The 19,165-nt window shown below is 44.3% G+C and overlaps 1 protein-coding gene and 1 long non-coding RNA gene across 7 annotated transcripts in view; one reads left to right on the plus strand and one right to left on the minus strand.

Annotated features, from left to right (window-relative positions):
- Positions 1 to 19,165, plus strand: part of MATN4 (matrilin 4) — a 138,455-nt gene that overhangs the window by 15,259 nt on the left and 104,031 nt on the right. Inside the window, exon 1 of one of the 6 annotated variants that reach the window (XM_069951486.1) lies at positions 16,680 to 16,699. The exons of the other annotated variants lie outside the window; for them this stretch is intronic. The gene's annotated coding sequence lies outside the window, so the exon portion shown is untranslated. Of the gene's footprint in view, positions 1 to 16,679; positions 16,700 to 19,165 lie in introns of those variants that run through there. 6 annotated transcript variants of the gene reach the window in all.
- LOC138772059 (uncharacterized) lies at positions 1,926 to 6,099 on the minus strand. Its single transcript, XR_011359703.1, has 3 exons — positions 6,002 to 6,099; positions 5,548 to 5,614; positions 1,926 to 2,025 (listed from the first exon to the last, which is right to left on the minus strand). It is a non-coding gene; the product is annotated as an uncharacterized lncRNA (long non-coding RNA).

A 19,165-nucleotide genomic window follows, 5' to 3' on the forward strand; every position in this document is an offset into this window, starting at 1 on the left:
ATATAGGTATAATCTAAACTGTTACTAGACCTTACATAGCGTAGTAAAAGCAGGGAGCAAAAATACCAGGAGGCGCAATCATAAAGCCCCCGTTTTATTGGATATTAAGGTATTTTAGCTATTCGGAGAATGTATATTTTGTTTTACACACTGGACCAATAATAACTCATGTATATATTCTCAGCTGCTGGGGACTTATAAATGCATACCTTGTTGTATGATGTATATTATTGATGGAGATTATACACCTCCATGGTATTTTGGTATTTATAGTAATAGTGCAAGAAATAGTAAAAATACCTTTTTGACATTATTTTTGTTTAATAAATGTAACTTATATAGCGCCAGTCAGTGTTGGACTGGCCCACCGAAGTATCGGAAGATTTTGCAGGGGGTCTTTAGAAGGGTTTGCACTGGTGGGGCCAAGGCATGTCAATCTGACCATTGGTACCAGTATATACTAGTGCAGGGGTCCCCAATTACCGGTCCGTGGACTGGGAACGCCACCTCAAAGGGGAGCACACTGTGCGGTGTCCCATTAGCTCTAAGGGTTTAGTGCCGGTCCACACATAGCAGAGTACAATATTCCGTGGGGGTGGTTTGGTTGTTGTTGGCGGGGCCTTAGTATATAGTGCTGCTGTACACTGAGGCCCTGCCAGAAACCACCACCCCCAGGGACATAACTAGAAATAGCTGGGCCCAATAGCAAACTTTTGAATGGGCTCTCCACCCGCCATTCAGTGTTCCTACTGTACTCATGCCCCGAAACAATGAGGAAAGGTGGGAGGAACCTCTTGTGGCCGGAGGCACAGTGCTGCCTGTGCTCACTAGAGTGATTGGCAGGGCGGGGAGTCAATGGCTCCTCACTCTGTCATCCCAGTGCCGCATTTAACTGCAAGTGCTTGTCAGGAGCTCTTGCAGTTGAAGGGACTTTTGCAGCACACGGGAGGATAGCTTGGCCATTGAATGCTGCAAATGATAACGGCTCAGGGGGTCCAGTGTATTGCCCTGATGTAGTGGACCCTGTAGCTGCTATGGCAGTAGTTATGCCCCAACCGCCAAGCTGCACTGCCCTGCCCTGCGCAGCCCTAAACCCTTAGAGCTGAAGGGATGCTTCATCTTACCTGTACCGGCCGGGGGAGTCGTCGGAAATTTGAGGACTCCTGCGGTGCTTATCCTCATTTTCTAAAGTTAACTTCTCATCATTTTGCATTATATTTTATTATATGTGTATATATATATATATATATATATATATATATATATATATACTGTATATGTTTTTGTTGGATAAATTACATTTTCAGCTCTGGATTTTCTTTTCTATCTTTATAAAACTCGACCATTTACCCCCGATGATCATATTTGGCTCTGGTGGTGCCCGATGGTGTTTTTTTTTTTTTTTTAGCTTTTCAGCGATTTAAGTTGATCCGTTTCTAGCCACACGGGTGCAGCAGGGTTATAATATGCAGAAGGAAGACTTTTTTTTTTATTTACAGTGGTAATATAACATATGTAACTATGATCAAAGATCGCATATTAATACCCCTGATGCAGAAGAGACAAAGAATCCCATACATCTCAGCACAAGACTCGATTTCACAGACTTCCTCCCCAGAGGTCAGGTTTTTCAATTAGCAGCTTGAGGTTGACCATTCCACAGGCTGGATACAGTGTTTTTTTGAATAGTACGTATAGAAGAAGAAAATGGAGAAGAAAGTTTTTAGGGAAACAACAGGTACAGTGTGGATAATGGCATTGTGAAAATAGAGAAATCCTAAAATAAAAAAATTAAATATATGAAATATTAAAAAAAAAAAAAAAATATATATATATATATATATATATATATATAAACATAAAAAAATATAAAATCACACTACTGTTTTGTGCATACAGCGTTTATGTCTCTATTGTATAGTCTAGTCCTGCAGGCAATAGCGGAGAGGCAGATAGAAGGAGGCAACAGTGTCTGAGAACATGCACAGTTCTGTTTTTATGCTGGAACAATGGTGACACATCGATCTGCAAGGAAGAATTATATGCAAAATGACAGTATATAAATGTGATATCTTAAAGGGGTATTACCATCCTAACTTACATAGTTATGCTCGTCAGGGTTAATATTTTTGCAGATTTATTGAGCAAACTTCCCTTTACCTATACCTCCCATTGTTGACAGCTTGTTGTCTAGGTCACCAACCACCACTCTGCTCTAAAAGCAGTGGTCTGGCTGGTGTAAATATAGTTATAATGTAGAAATACAGAGATATAGGGGAAGATTTATCAAACATGGTGTAAAGTGAAACTGGCTCAGTTACCCCTAGCAACCAATCAGATTCCACCTTTCATTTTCCAAAGAGTCTGTGAGGAATAAAAGGTGGAATCTGATTGGTTGCTAGGGGCAACTGAGCCAGTTTCACTTCACACCATGTTTGATAAATCTCCCCTATAGTGTATATATACTGCATAATACATGGGTCTCCAAACTGCGGCCCTCCAGCTGTTGTAAAACTACATTTCCCATCATGCCTGGACAGCCAAATCCAAAGCTTTAGCTGGCCAGGCATGATGGGAGTTGTGGTTTTGCAACAGCTGGAGCGCCGCAGTTTGGAGACCCGTGGCATAATACATAAATATGTATAATATAGTTACAATTACATCAGCCAGATGACTGCTTTTAGAGCAGAGTGGTGGTTGGTAACCTAGAAAATGAGTTGTCAACAATGGTAGGGAAAAAGTAGTATATCAGGATAAGGAGACAAGTACCCCTCACCCCTTTATTCCCATGACATCTACAAACATTCCCAATGCTGCATAAAGAATACTTATGTATTCTTAAATTAGGGGTCTGATCCTGAATGACAACCAAAAGATCAAGACAAACAGCCAAAGCTCCTCTTCTAAAGGCCTGACAGCTCCTCTGCATTGCCCCGTGTAATAGGGGCTTAACTCTACTGTGGCTTCACCAGAGGTTGGGTGGACTGGGTTGCCAAAGACAAAGATGGAGTAATGGCACTGGTCAGAAGGCCACAAAGGTGCCTTCAGAGGGTAAAATGTGGTTGTCTAGCTGAGTCTGTACCAGGAGAGTAGGATGCAGCCCTAGGGAGTCATGGAAAAAAAAAGGGATCCATCATATGGCCTATGGCTGTATCTGTTTTCCAGGCCGGTGGCATAGTCCTTTTTTTGAATCATGGCCTGGTTTCCGCACACGGTGCCGGTCTATGCCCTGCATGAAGCACTGGAAGCAGGCCCGCTGGCCCCCAGTGTGACAATCTCTCCTCCCCTCTGTGATGCGGCTCCATAGATTCTAATTCTTCGTGCCAGGTTGGTGCTCGGGAATAAATTGTCGCTGTACACGGGAACTGGGCCGCAGTTAAAAATAAAGGATTGTGCCACCGGCATCCCTGCACTGGTGCCAGTCTATTCATGTAAAAAAAACACAAAGTGATGTACCAAGTGGTACATTTGCTTTAAGCTGACTGTCAACTTCTGCGAGTGATAGAAGTTAAGTGAATCTTAACTTAAGAAACAGAGCTCCTTTACAAGACCCCAGGCGCACCTAACATCAGGAATGTGAATTTTTCAGCGTTTTTACTGGTTGAAAGCCATTGCTGTAACCAATACTGACTTAATCTACACAAAAAATATTGCAACGTTTATATGTAAAGTAATCTAACCTTATCTTAGAACGAATCAAAGCAACTCTTATAATACATACTTGTTGGTAGTACTGTATTTCTCCGAAAATAAGACAGGGTCTTATATTATTTTTTCTCAGCAAAAAGCTAGGGCTTTTTTGAGGGGTAGATATAATTTTCCGCGAAACACAATATACCTCACTCCATGTGGTAGTTAGCCGCCATACTGTATGTCCCACTGTTAGGCTCCTATACTGTAAGCTCCCCTGTAGTTAGGACTTTATGCTGTTTACCTCCTTCCCCCCTCTTTATTTGTTCCCCCTTATTATATACCTCCCTCCCCCCTCTGTAGTTGTCCCCCCATACTGTATACATCCTCCCTCTGCAGGTAGTCCCCCTTACTGTATACCTCCCTCCCCCCTCTTTAGTAGTTCCCCCGTACTGTATACATCCCACTCTGCAGGTAGTCCCCCATACTGTATACCTCCCCCCCCCTCTGTAGTAGTCCCCCCATACTGTATACATCCTCCCTCTGCAGGTAGTCCCCCTTACTGTATACCTCCCTCCCCCCTCTGTAGTACTTCCCCCGTACTGTATACATCCAACTCTGCAGGTAGTCCACCATACTGTATACCTCTCTCCCCCCTCTGTAGTTGTTCCCCCATACTGTATACCTCCATCCCCCTCTGTAGTAGTCCCCCCATACTGTATACATCCTCCCTCTGCAGGTAGTCCCCATACTGTATACCTCCCTCCCCCCTCTGTAGTAGTCCCCCCATACTGTATACATCCTCCCTCTGCAGGCAGTCCCCATACTGACTGTATACCTCCCTCCCCTCTCTGTAGTAGTCCCCCCATACTGTATACATCCTCCCTCTGCAGGTAGTCCCCCATACTGTATACCTCCCTCCCCCCTCTGTAGTAGTTCCATCATACTGTATACATCCCACTCTGCAGGTAGTCCCCATACTGTATACCTCTCTCCCCCCTCTGTAGTAGTCCCCCAATACTGTATACCTACCTCCCCCCTCTGTAGTATTCCCCCCATACTGTATACATCCTCCCTCTGCAGATAGTCCCCATACTGTATACCTCCCTCCCCTCTCTGTAGTAGTCCCCCCATACTGTATACATCCTCCCTCTGCAGGTAGTCCCCCATACTGTATACCTCCCTCCCCCCTCTGTAGTATTCCCCCCATACTGTATACATCCTCCCTCTGCAGATAGTCCCCATACTGTATACCTCCCTCCCCTCTCTGTAGTAGTCCCCCCATACTGTATACATCCTCCCTCTGCAGGTAGTCCCCCATACTGTATACCTCCCTCCCCCCTCTGTAGTAGTTCCATAATACTGTATACATCCCACTCTGCAGGTAGTCCCCATACTGTATACCTCTCTCCCCCCTCTGTAGTAGTCCCCTCATACTGTATACATCCTCCCTCTGCAGGTAGCTTCCCTATTTTATACCTCCCCCTCTGTACTTGGCCACGTACCATCTGTCCCCCTAAGTCCCCTACTGTGCATCTTCTTACCCCTCCTGCCTCCCCTGCAGCTTGTGCAGGTGGGGGCGGAGCATAAGAAGTCTGGCCCTGATTGGCTGATGCTCAGCACCCGGTGTCAGGGATCTGGTCAGCTGACTATAACTAGGGCTTGTATAACAAAAGGAAGGAAACTTCAGCTCACCATTAGGCAATTCGTGGTTGTAATATCATGCAGTTCTCCGGGAGGCAGGAGCATGTGAAAAATGTTGCGGGCCGTCACCCGTATGAATAGTATCAAAAAACAAGGGGTATTCACAGCTCCTTAAAACTTATAACTAGGGCTTATTTGTAGAGTAGGGCTTATATTGCAAGTCTAAAAAGCCTACAAAATGACGCTAGGTCTTATTTTAGTGGTAGTTCTTACCTTCAGAGAAACACAGTAGTTGGAGCTGTTTTGTAGACCCGTCTGTGTTTTTGTCTCCAGGCAGCTTCTATAAAACACTATATTTCATTTTCGAAATTCCAAAAAACTTGACAAATATAGACATAAACACTGCAAACCTTCCTGTTATTCTAATGAGGACAAGTCTTCTTTGTACGTCTAGCATGCACTGCTTCTTTGTATGCCTATACTCGCTGTGGTGCAATGTAAAGCATAACACAACCATACAATGTTCTTGTGGAACGGGATTTCATTCCAGGAAGAGCGTTGTATTTGGTGCCCTTGAATGACTCATTTCTGCCATCATATAATACACTCAGCAGACCTCTAAAAGTCTTATGCCCCAAATAAACCATACCTTTAAGTTAATGGCCATCCATAACTCACAGCATATTCAGTGTATATGCCTTATGTTTGTGCCACCTTTATATCTCACCGTATTTGTAGTAGTTCTCTGTATATTTTAGAATATCGCGTAAAAACCTTGCATGGTTGGTCTGCACCATAAAGTTTTCGGAATAACAGTAACTTGGAGGAATACTAAATAAATCAAGATCACGTTATTAGTTCTTGACACCGGTAAGAGAAGCCAACACTAACATAACATACTAAGAGTACAGCGCAGAAGCATCTAGGGGAATGGCCCATATTATACCATTGTAAGACCATAATGGTTGGTTGGGACCCTGGACAGTGAATGTCAAGCCAAGCACCATATTTATAATGCACATGGACTTGAGTGCTTGACTTAGTGCTTGAGGTAGGTGCTTGGAAAGAGTAGAAGTAGTAGTGCTTGTAGAAGGTAGAGAGAAGAGGAGAGGAGTTTGCCAGAGGAGCCCTGTGCCCAATGCAGCCCTTGTACTCACATTTAGACTAGCTTGTCTGACCGCCTTCTGCCCCCTGGTATTGTAGAACCTGCCCCAGGTGGGTAGCACAAGCCCCAGTCGTGGTTATCTGGGTGTAGTTAGGTGTCTGAGATTTCCCAGTTACCTGCACTGCGCAGTAGGATACGTAGATCTTTATATACCAGTAGCTTTGTCCTACTGGGATCAGCTCCTCTTCCTTCAGGAGTCTGTCCTGCACTTGCTAGACATGTTCCTGGCATGGGCTAGGGTGTTCCATGGTGGCTGCTCTCCCCTACTTTAGCTTAGCACTGTAGTTGCTTGACTAGAAGAACTCTCTGTGAGAGCTAGACTCTCCTACATCTGGATACCTAGTCTGAACTGAACTAACTTCCTCCCACACAGAGCTAATTCCTCCTACAGGGCTGTGAGTGGTCGAGAGCAAGAACAGGATAGGATAAAGGAGAAAGAGCACTTCTTAGTGGTCAGCACATAACACCTGGTACAAAAAACTTAACCCATTACCTCCTTCAGCTTTGCAAAAGTATATATAAGACATACTGACACCTAGTGGGGAAACTGCATACTTCATCCACCACTGAGAACTTTAGGACAGGTGCATAAAAGAAACACTAGCAGTGGGACACCACACACCATAGAGTTAGAGCATATGGCTGCAATAGGGACAATGGGGAAGGGGATTGGTCCCAATTTATTTTGTAACTGATAGGAAATCTTGACCAACCATCAGCAAATAAGGGATAAGTGTACCAGCCTAAGGGTTATGGAAGGCAATGGGTAATACGCTCCTGATCTATCCGTTATGTGAGCTAAATCAAATGCCATAATGGGAGGAGGCTTTCGATCTTTGCTATGGGACCCCCTTTGTGTTAGGTGTGTCACTGGCTGAGGTATTATGACACCAAACTCTTTTTATCTTCTTTTCAAGGACAGGAAACGTAACCAGCCATGTCTGGTCTTCTCTTTCTATAGCCATTGGCTGAATGCTCCGTTATTCCATCAGCTATCTTTCCTGATATCCTCATGCACGTTCGCCATGATTAAATGTTCATCTGTTGTGGAGGGAAAGAGGTGAGCTGTACCCAGACAAGCTGAACTGTCCTTTTAGTAAAGCCAATTGCTCTTCACTGGGCACTGTTGCATGGCAACAGCAAGGTCACAGCTCAGAGAGGAACCAGGAAGTGATAAGATCCATGGGGGAGGAAAACTATACAGTGATACGTGTTACTTTACTTAAAAACATCAGATTTGTGTGTATATATACAATATGGTATGGTAATATATATGGTATGGTATGGTATGCATATATCTTATTTGGAACAACCCTTTTAGGCTGACTGTATACAGACACCTTTTGGATGTGGATATAATTAAATATAGGGGTTAAATATGATCCTTTTAGCTTCTTTGAACTGATTATTTTTTATACAGCTGGATGAGAACAAAGGAGAAATAGCAAGATAACACTCCTAAATAGTGTTGAGTGACTTGCCAAACTGTTTGAGTTCGGCAACATTATCTGGAACCTGAATGCTCGACATTTGACTCCCAGTGGCTGGAGAAGTTGGATGCCGTATGGATGCAGGCTATGGCCTTCCTAGGGTGGTATCCCAAACAGTTCAGCAAGTCCATTCAACACTACTCGTAACTATAAGCCATAATATGTAGAGATGGTATACAGGATCTTTGTATATAGTTATATTCGTGAGTACGTGCTGTGATGAACTAGAGGCTCCAGCTCCCCGACGGCCTTTGGGATATTCTTCTCAGCTAACATCACGACCCGGCTGATTGACAGCTGACTCAGCCAGTCAGTGACTGGGGCAGGACACTGAACGGCTCAGTGGGCTGTCCATCAGCTGGGTCGGGCATTTTCCACCGAGTCATGACGTCATCACAATTCAGGGGGAAATGCGTTCCGGTTGGGGTCCCGAGGTCAGTCAGGTGGTGCATTGCGGGCATGGGGATAAGTAAGAAATCAATTGTTCTCCCTTTCTCCCCTGCCCCTTTTAACAATTTATTATGGCCGGACTTCTCCTTTAAGCCTTAATTTTCTTCTAAACTAACATAGTATTGGTGCGCACACCCCTTATATTAGCATGAATAGTCTTGCCCCCCCCCAATTGAGAAGGACTTTTTTTCCCCAGTGGTTTTATTACTCTACACTACCTGACCTGTTGAGTGGTATAGCATTCGGACCCAGCAATTACACTGTATCGAAAGTTGTAACTTCATGGTGGTAATGTTAGCCCAAGTGGTATGTGGTTAGGAACCTGGATAAATAGTTCAAAGCGGGCCATCATATTTTTCCTTATAGGAGTATAATGAAACTCCAAGACAAATATTGAGTTCTGCACGGCTCCTTTCATAGATTTCTGCTAGCCACCAATACACACAGCAAATATTGACCCAAACTAATTTGTTCATTTCTGAGGAGCGGCCCGATTTCTAGGTTTACAATTTGGTTAGTGTGTTTCTCGGTCTCAGAATCCCGTTCTGTGGTTTCACACAAAGTTTTATGTTGTTCCATAAACAGGCGAGCGTCCAGACGGTATCTAGAAGGTATGACAGTAAAACTCAATGACAGCATGTAAGGGCCGCAGAAGGCTGGACAATACATACTCAATACTTAGACCAGGGATGGGGAACCTTAGGCCCTCCAGCTGTGGCACAACTGCAGCCAAGCCTATACCCCATAGATGCTAATCCAACACCACAGGATTAATCAATTGCATGGACTGTTTAATAGATAAATAATCCACATAATGACTGTAAAATCAGGGATATAGAAGTAATGTATTTTTGCATAAAGTACACTGCGAAACCAGGAAAAAATTCAATGTGTGGTGAAATTGAACAAAAAAACGCATTTCTTTTATTTGGGGCGTATTTGTTTTTACGCCATTCACCCTGGGGTAAAACTGACTTGTTATGCATGTTCCTCAAGCGGTCCACCCCACTAGACACCAGGGAAGTGCTGCATACAGTATTCGGATGCAGCTGTCAACTTTGACAGCTGCATGCGATTACTGAATAAGCGGGCACGGTGATCAGACCATGTGGTCCAAGGCTACACGGGGCACCCGGGATTGCGGCAGTTCAGAGCGGGGTCGCCGCGCGGCCCCACTCTGAACACCTCTTGCGGACGCATGACGTACCGGTACGTCATGCGTCCTTAAGAGGTTAAACTGGCCACTAAAAGGGGTTAACAAAAATGTTTTCGAGTCAACTGGTGTCAGAAAGTTATAGAGATTTGTAAATTAATTCTATTTAAAAATCTGAAGTCTTCCAGTACTTATCAGCTGCTGTATGTCCTCCAGAAAGTCTCTGCTGCCACCTAAACTTTTCAGAGCAGGAGAGGTTTTCTATAGGGATTTTCAGCTGCTTTGGACAGTTTCTGACATGGACAGAGGTGGCAGCAGAGAGCACTGTGTCAGATTGGAAAGAATACACCACTTCCTGCGGGACATACAGCAGCTGATAAGAACTGAAAGCCTTGGGATTTTTAAATAAAAGTAATTTACAAATTTGTATAACTTTTTGACACCAGAAAAAGTATACCTTTTAAATATAAGTGTTGAATATCTCTGCAGCGCCACAACAGGGGAAAATGAGCATTACAGGATAACTGCATTATATAAACACTATACTAAACAACCTCCATCAGGTAAAAATTTGGCCAAATTGACAAACCATTGCATTGACTCATTCATTCACTTATTAGGTTAAATTTGTGCATAGTGAAATTTTGAAAGCGGAGACTAGACAAGTATTCTGTATCAGCAATATTCTCCCTGCCGAAGCATACAACCACAGAAGACATTTACTTGCTGTCCCTTTGGTTGGTGTAAAAACATGACTTTTGGTAATGGTGATATTTTCTTATAAGAGAAGTTTTCTTGGAGGGGCTGTAAATGTTCGCGTCTGTGGTCGGCCGTGTTGTGCTTGAGGCTGCACGCCTTGCACATTTGGAATATTTCGCTGTGCAATTTGTTTTAATACGGTAGAAAACTATGTTTTAAGGCCATCCCTTCTAATTCATGTCTGGGAGCAGTTTAGGATCTGAATAGTTTATAGCATGACTATTAAAGTGAAAACCATGATGGCCACATTAGAGTATTCCCTTCACTTAGCAAATACATTTAAATCTAGCAGAACCTGGCGCAATGATGGACCAGTATTAAAGGTGCCATCTCTGATGTGGTGCATAGAGCATATGAAAGGCCTACCTGGTGCACAGAACATCACTGTATAGTACTTTTATTTAAAGTAAAACATATCATTCTAACTACAAGGGTTGTTTCAGACCAATGACATACTTACAGTATTCTGCAGGGGTATGGATTTTTTATTTATTTTTTTTACAACAAAATAGTCAATGGTGGCTCCTATATGGTCAAGAAGGTGGCATCATCTCAACTGATATGTGATCCGCCCTATAATAAATATAATAAAGAAGCTTTAGACTGTTCAGATTCCAGACTCTAGATTAGAATTCGATGATCTGGAAAGATGTTCATCATCAGGATTTCCAGAAAATAGATGAATTAAAAAAAAAAAAAATTAGGTCTAATTTTGAGAGTTGTTCTGTAACTGTGAGATGTTTTCTGCCGGGCATCTGACCTCTTTCCAACATCCCCTGCCCCATGCCCCAACTCATTTCTTCTGGCTGCCACCATCATCACTATGGCTGATAATCTTCTTGTCCTTGCCCTTCCTGGTCTGGCCCATAGGGACAGCACATGCGTGGTCTCAAAGATTTAAAGGGCTGCCGCATTCATCCCGTCACCCGTCCCTTCCAATGCCAACTCTGCAACACCAATTAAAAGTGTATCTGTCGCCAAAAAGTATACGTTTGCCATGTTAGAGAGACGCGATCCAGTGAATCCAACAGCATCCAGACAGTAAGGGAGTAATCTTTAAAAAATGTATTGAAGTTCCAGGTACTTTTGACCCAAATGTTGTATGTTGTACCTGAATAAGGTTTTTGAAGAGTTTTGATCTGGTTGCTGTTGGATTCTTTGGATTGTTTTGGTCCATGTTATTGGGATTGTGGACCTCCAGCATGCATCCCTCTCTACCTGCAGTTGGATCTATTGGAGCTGTTGCACTACGTTTGCTTTGCGGTATGTCAGAGACATGTCAAAAGTTTTTTATTGGTCAGGGTCTGAGTGTTTAGACCCTGACCAATCAATAGATCATGAGGTCCTTTCCCTACTCTGTGTTAGTGAGAAAAGACACGTCCCATAGACTTTCATTCTGAGGCCATCTTCTCATATGAGCGTGACTTCTCCCTGTTTGTTTTAACCATTGGCACAGGTCTGAACACTATTGGAACTATTACACGGGACGACTACAGCCCAATCATTTTAGTAAACTAGTGCTGATCTGCTAGATCGGCGCTCGTTTACTGGACCTATTAGATGGCCTGATAATTGGGCAGTAAGGGCTCCATGGACATCGTTAACGATGTCCATGCAGTCCTTGCCCAAACACCTGACACCTTACCTCTCCCTGCTCTAGGTCTTCTCTCCTGTGCTCCGCAACTTCTCGGTCCTGCCAGCAGCAGCATCTGAGCGGATTGTCAGCTGACAGGCCACGCAGACGTTGCAGCTGCCGGGACTGGGAAGCTGCGGAGCACAGGAGAGAAGACCGGAAGTGAGGAGAGGGTAAGGCGTCAGGTGTCAACCGCGCATCGGCCTGATTTGGCCGATTATCGCTCCGTGTAATAGGGCACCTTAGACCCAGACCGATCTTCCTGACATGTCAAAAGTTTGGTTTCATGACAGTGACTCTTTCAGCCAGTCCTACCTGCTTCCTGGAGGCTGATATCTCTATAATGAATGGTGCCTTTTGGATCCCTCCTGTAACCTGCCAACTCTCATGTGACTGACCCACATTGTTGACCCAGCTGCCTGCCTCTACTCTTTTGCCTGTTATTGACTCTGTTTCTGTCTGAACTCTATGGGGGGATTTACGAAGACCAGCGTACAAGTATGCCGGTCTTATATTAGGCCCTGCCCTCTTTTCCCCGGCAGGATTCAGAGGAGCACACCGCTTAGTGAATCCATCCGGGCGCCCGTACCTGCGCCCGGCATACAAAATCTACACCTGCCTCCAACAGGTGTAGATTTTGATCATGATTTAGGCGTAAATCACGATAGATGAGGTGCGGGAGGAGGCCACGACTCCTCCCCGCCTTATCACGCCCCCGCAAGCTCCGCCAGCCCGCCCATCGGGAGAGCGGGGCATACGGTAGGCGTACGCCAGGGAGAAGGGGTGAATCTTCTCCCTGGTGTACGCTTCGTAAATTCCCCCCATTGTTTTTTACTGTATCGCTCCAGGCAGGGCTGGCTTCAGGTTTTTGTGGGCCCTTGGGCGACAGAGCCTCTGCGAGCCCCTCATCCATCCACTATGCACCCATCATCCACACACTATGCACAATCACTTGAGACACCACTAACATTCACACACATTACTGACACACACACTGACTGACTGACACAGACTTACACAGACACTGACTGACTGACACTGACTGACTCTGACTGACACTGACGACACAAACAGCATGTAGAACTCAGTCTTGTCCCTTTTCCTCTCTGTCGGGCTCCTCTCCACACTGTAAGGTTACCTTTGGGTCATGTGATCAGGTCCTTCACCCTTTCTCTCTCTGTGCAGGTCCTGCTCTGTCTCCTGTGTCTTCTGATGTTCAGTGCTCACCCTGGGCCATTATGGACATCAGTGAGGGCTGCTCTTGTTGGGTTTTGCCCCTCAGAACAGGATGGCCTGGTGTTGGTTTTAATCTCACCCCGATCTGTGAACCCTTTAGCTAAGTCCCCTAAAATACAGTTAAGGGGGGCATTCTGCAGGTTCTCATCACCCCATTGGGAAAGAGAATGGATGAACTATAGCTGGGGCCATTTCTCTCACGGCATCATAGCAGTCAAATGGGTTGCCTTTATGGTAGATAGACCCTTAAAGGGGTACTCCAGCGAAGATCTTTTTCTTTCACATCAACTGGTTTCAGAAAGTTTTATAGGTTTGTAATTTACTTCTATTTAAAAATCTCAAGTCTTCCAGTACTTATCAGCTACTGCATGTCCTGCAGAAAGTGGTTTATTCTTTCCAGTCTGACACAGGTATCTCTGCCACCACCTCTGTCCATGTCAGGAACTGTCCAGAGCAGGAGAGGTTTTCTATGGGGATTAGCTGCTGCTCTGGACAGTTCCTGACATGGACAGAGGTGGCAGCAGAGAGCACTGTGTCAGACTGAACACACCACTTCCTGCAGGACATACAGCAGCTGGTAAGTATGGGAAGACTTGAGATTTTTAGATAGAACTAAATTAAAAATCTATATAACTTTCTGAAACCAGTTGATTTATAAGAAAAAGATTTTTGCCGGAATACCCCTTTAATGCTGCAGTTACTTAGAGTGCACTACAGGAAGAAGGAGGTCAAATGGGGTTAGCTCCCTATTCTTCTATTCTATGATTGGTAGGTTTCTCAAATTATTCCAAATTAAAAAAAAAAATGCAACAATTTGAATTTCGGTTTGAAAACGGCTTATTTTATTTTTCCTCAAAGTTTAAAATAGCATCCCAACAACTAAAAATAATAATTTTTTTTTTAATTCTTTTTGGTCCCACACAAAAAGTCAGTTTTTTCATGATCTCATATATTTATGTTGCATTCGTCAGGTATAATTAGACCAAATTAACAAAGAACCTTTTCAGATGGCCTGTTGAAAAGTCGCTTTCATCTGAATTCAATGTCACAAGCATGCCAGGGGATTCCTGGAAGCAATGTATGCCTAGATTCAGGAGCGGAAAAGTCGATTTGTATGGAAATGTCGGTTCGGTTAACTATACGACGCGTATTTACGTGTGATTAAGCTGGGCTGCTCGCAATTTGTCGGTTTTATAATACAGCTATACATTATTATTGCCCTTTCAGCCAATGGATTTTGTAATTTTTTTCTCTATAGGCTTTTCATCACTCAGTAGGCACTGCGGTTTTGAAGTAGGATTATTGGCCGGTGTCATTCGAGTCAGAGATTTCACAGTGCGTTTGTATTTTTCTACCCACAAATCTGCACAGTCTGCACCCGCTTAGGATAAAATAACTGGTGGTTTATCAAGACGAATGCAAGCTCAGACTCTGTAGTGAAGAGCCTACTGTCCTGTCCTGTGCTTGCTAAATGTTGCTACAAAAAATAAATAAATATATATATATATATATATATATATATATATATAATCAATCTGCTCTTTCTGCTGTATTCCTGTGTATCCTGACCTGTTCTCATCCACAATGCCTGCCTCTCTCGTTGCCCACTTGGACGGTCTGCATGGCAGTGATTGGCTGAGCAGGGCAGTACCTGTATGGCAGCAGGGCAGTACCTGTATGGCAGTGATTGGCTGAGCAGGGCAGTACCTGAATGGCAGTGATTGGCTGAGCAGGGCAGTACCTGTATGGCAGTGATTGGCTGAGCAGGGCAGTACCTGAATGGCAGTGATTGGCTGAGCAGGGCAGTACCTGTATGGCGGTGATTGGCTGAGCAGGGCAGTACCTGTATGGCAGTGATTGGCTGAGCAGGGCAGTACCTGAATGGCAGTGATTGGCTGAGCAGGGCAGTACCTGTATGGCAGTGATTGGCTGAGCAGGGCAGTACCTGTATGGCGGTGATTGGCTGAGCAGGGCAGTACCTGTATGGCGGTGATTGGCTGAGCAGGGCAGTACCTGTATGGCAGTGATTGGCTGAGCAGGGCAGTACCTGTATGGCAGTGATTGGCTCAGCAGGGAAGTAGCTACTGATTGTAGATCATGCCCCCAGTCAGCCTAACCAGCGCCCAACCAATCAGCTGTCATCATTAGGGGAGGAGGCACTTGGCTGCAGGATTCTTCTGCAGAGGCCACTACTGGAAAAATGGGGTATTACATGGCACTTATTTAAAAAAAATAGGCAATAATGTAACACCTGGTCATGCTCCAGCAAGAGCCGTGCTTTGAGAAGGGTTCTCATCTCCAATAGAACACATGAAAAGGAATTCTCCAAATGGGATGAAGAACCTCTATAATTCTTACAAGAGAAATAAAAAAAAGTTAGTTTTCTAAAAAAAATCCCAAACTATCTAAACCAAAAGAATTCTGTTATCTTGGTGTGAGACCTTTTTTTTTTTTTTTTTAACGATCCAATAAACTTCTTACTATCCACAATGTTCTGTTCCTATTTATGTGCTCTGTGGCATATGCCAATGGGTGCAATGCCTCTGATGGTTCCTCCTATGGAAGATGTATGTGCTGGGGCTACAGATTTTTCTGAACGTCATGAATACTAAATTCCATTTTTTTTATTAGAGCTATTTTTATTAGTTTTTCTTACATAGGCCGGACATTGCATCGCAACACAAATGAAACTCAAACTCTGCACATATTCAAGTAACTGGTCCCCGACTTTGCCAAGTGCAGTAAGCCTCCAAATTAATTACAGATTGGGATGTCTGGACGAAAATTACCAAATGCCCTGGCTTCACTTACAAAGGGATTTATGACTTTTTGCTGAAAGCAACTACTTGTACTATTGGCATCAGTGGTAAGTCAATTGGGATTAGCTGGCATGACAGAGAAAGGATATATGAGGGTACATAAGGACACTCTAAGGAAACAATAGAGTTGTGAGGGCCAAGTGCAGAGACAAGACACCAAATATCATTGCTGGCAATCCTGGCAATTGAAAGCTCTCCGGTTTATTCTAATTGACTGGGGAATAAAATATTTAAATAAACTATAGAATATCTAACACTTTATTAAATAAATTACTGTTTCGTAGAGACTAGGGATGAGTAAATATTGAGCACACTTAGGTTCCTCTCAACTCAAACATTCTGCATTTGATTACCAGTGGCTGAAGAAGTTGGATGCAGCCCTATGGCTGCCTGGGAAATGTGGATATAGTCATAGGCCATAGACTGTATCCATGTTTTCCCCGACTCTCTAGAGCTCCATCCAACTTCTTCAGCCACCGGTAATCAGATTCAGAGCGTTTGGGTTCAGATGAACCCGAGTGTGCTCGTAATTCGTGCAACTCTAGTAGAGACACCAGAGTTTCTTCTCTTGGCTTCTCTGTAATTTGTGATACTTGGCCACTTCTGTGATAACTGATTATCAAGTGTTTTTATTGTACAGGTACCTGCTTTGACCGGTTTACTGTCCCCAATGGTCGGTAACCTCTGGGAGTGTTGAAGGTCACTTGGGCACTTGTCACGGTAAACTGGAGTGGTAGTAGACCCACTCAGGTAGTTGGTACCGCCACTCGCAGAACGGGGAGATAACCCAAGTGTATGGTGGTGTGTGTGGGTGCGGGTGTCCAGTGTGTTTAGACAAAAATAGAACACTAAAAAAGACTTGAGTTTAACAGTACAGGTGAAACAGCAGTACAAATCCTGACTTGAAAATGTTGTGGCTGACAGTGAGGTAGAACCAGTGCTTGTAAAAGTAGGTGCTATGTAGAAAGAAGGAAGAGGAGAGGAGTTGCCAGAGGAGCCTATTCTCTGGTGAAACAGGTGTAGAGGTAGAGATAAGAAGATACTCATACTCATGGATGCCAGTTGTGGCTCTGAACCGTCTTATGTCCCCTAGTTGCGAGATACCTGTCCTAGGTGGGTAATACAAGCCCCAGTCGTCGGTTATCTGGGTGTAGCAGGTTGCCGAGACTTTCTAGTTGTACTGCGCTGTGCTGTAGGATACATAGACGTTTTCCCTTTGTCCTACTGGGGTCAGTTCCTCTTGTTTCAGGAGACTTCCCTGCACTGCTTAGAGAGGTTCCTGGTGTGGGCTAGGGTTATACTAGGTGGCTTCTCTCCCCTATGGGGAGCTTAGCATTGCATAGTTGTTTTAACTGTTTGCATAAAGAAAGTATTTTGCAGCATCTTTGGTCCCTGTCAAGGGGGCCTGGCTAAGCCAGGCCCCAGCTTAACTTCTGCAGGAACTAGTTTGTTTTAGTCCTCCCACTCTGGAAACTAAGTCTAGACTGTCCTCACTTCCTCCACTAAAAACTAACTCCTCCTACAGGGGTTAATCTAAACCCTCCTGTGAGTGGTGGGATTGAGTGTGTGTAAGAGAGAGAAAAAGAGAGAGGTTAGAAGAAAGAGCAACCGTCACTGGTCAGCACACAAACACGTAGTAGAAAACAGTTTACCCTTGGCTTCAGCTGTGCATAGGAGAAACAAAAACAGTGGTAACACCTTGTGGGGAAAACACAGTACTACATCTCCCACTTGTGAACCTGAAAGATTGACTTACTCTGGTGCTCCAGACAGTACCAAAGGTGGGACACCACAATATAGGATTCCATGTGTGTAAGCATTCAATATTTTGGAGGAGATGACACCAGAGGATATGGATGCAGTAAACTGGGGTGTGGTGTCTTGTTAACATTGAACAATTATATACTGGCCATGGTAGGAACACAGTCAGTCACAAGAACTGAGAAAGTAAAGGCCTTTTTACTGGCATGATATTCGTTCTCTGACAACGAGAGGGGAGCATTGGGAGGGGCCATCCAATCATTAGATCATCTGGGCTGTTCCTCCCTGCCTGAGCGCTGTTGGTTGCTTGTGTTACTGAGTGTTATCCGTTTATTGCTGTTCCATGTATCCTGATGTGGTGAGGTACAGGTATAGGTGTTGTTGTCCAGCTCAGCCAAAGATGGTATTGTCATGATGCCAGTGCTTGCCCAGCACGCAGGTGTGATGTTGGTACCTGCTTTGTGTTGAGTGGCAACAGACCCATCCAGACTATGGGTACCAAATTGCTTTTTTTTCTAGAAATAAGTTTCAAAGTCTTGTCCTGTGATTGGCCAGAGAAGTAAGGGAAGTGAAGTGCATGTATGACTACTGCTGGCAAACAGCCCAACTCTGGTCCTGTCCCCTGAAATAGAGAACATGAGATAGCTGTACACCATCGACATTGTGCTCTCAAAGAGGCGCTATGTCTTATTTTTTCAGAGCATGTCTTATTTCCCGACCCCCTGTAATACTCACCATCGTCCTCAGAATGACCAGCAGCGGGACCAGGGTGGAACATGCTTTAGGTGACCACCAACGTGTGTCTGGATGTGCGGCAGGATGGGGGGGCCATGGACCAGTATGCCTGCGGCACAGGCTGTGAAGGTCAATTTAGGTCAAGGATTAGGTGACTCCCAGAGGGTGGCAGGTAGCAGTGGGTGGCCTTACTTTCCGGGGGGGGGTAGGGGGGGGGGGTCCTTACTTTCGGGAGGTATGCTTTACTTTAGGCTAGTTGGGGTGCCTTATTTTAGGAGACTGTCTCATTTTGGGGGAAACACAGTATATATATTTAGAAACCATGGCTATTCTTTATTTATGAATTTCATTGAGAAAACGGAGTTAACAAATTATTGTGAAAGTGGAGAATGAAAATTCCCAGCCTTGACCCTGACCATTTAAATGACCCCTTCTCAGTTTTTCTATTGACAAGCTGTTTTTCTTCTCCTACCATACGATACTATGATTGTCTCTAATCCTCAGGAGTACATTCTCCAAGGCTAAAGTTATTTAAACTAAAGCCGCAATCCCAATTATTTGTATTGGCCGAGAGCGAATGTGTTACATTCTACAGGGGAGGAGGTTATTCTTGACAACTAACCAGCTTTACAATAACAATATGGTATGTCTGGTATTAAGCGATTAAAATATAAGACTACCCAGTGTCAG

This window comes from Dendropsophus ebraccatus, chromosome 14, assembly GCF_027789765.1.
Source record: "Dendropsophus ebraccatus isolate aDenEbr1 chromosome 14, aDenEbr1.pat, whole genome shotgun sequence".
Lineage (NCBI taxonomy): Eukaryota > Metazoa > Chordata > Amphibia > Anura > Hylidae > Dendropsophus > Dendropsophus ebraccatus.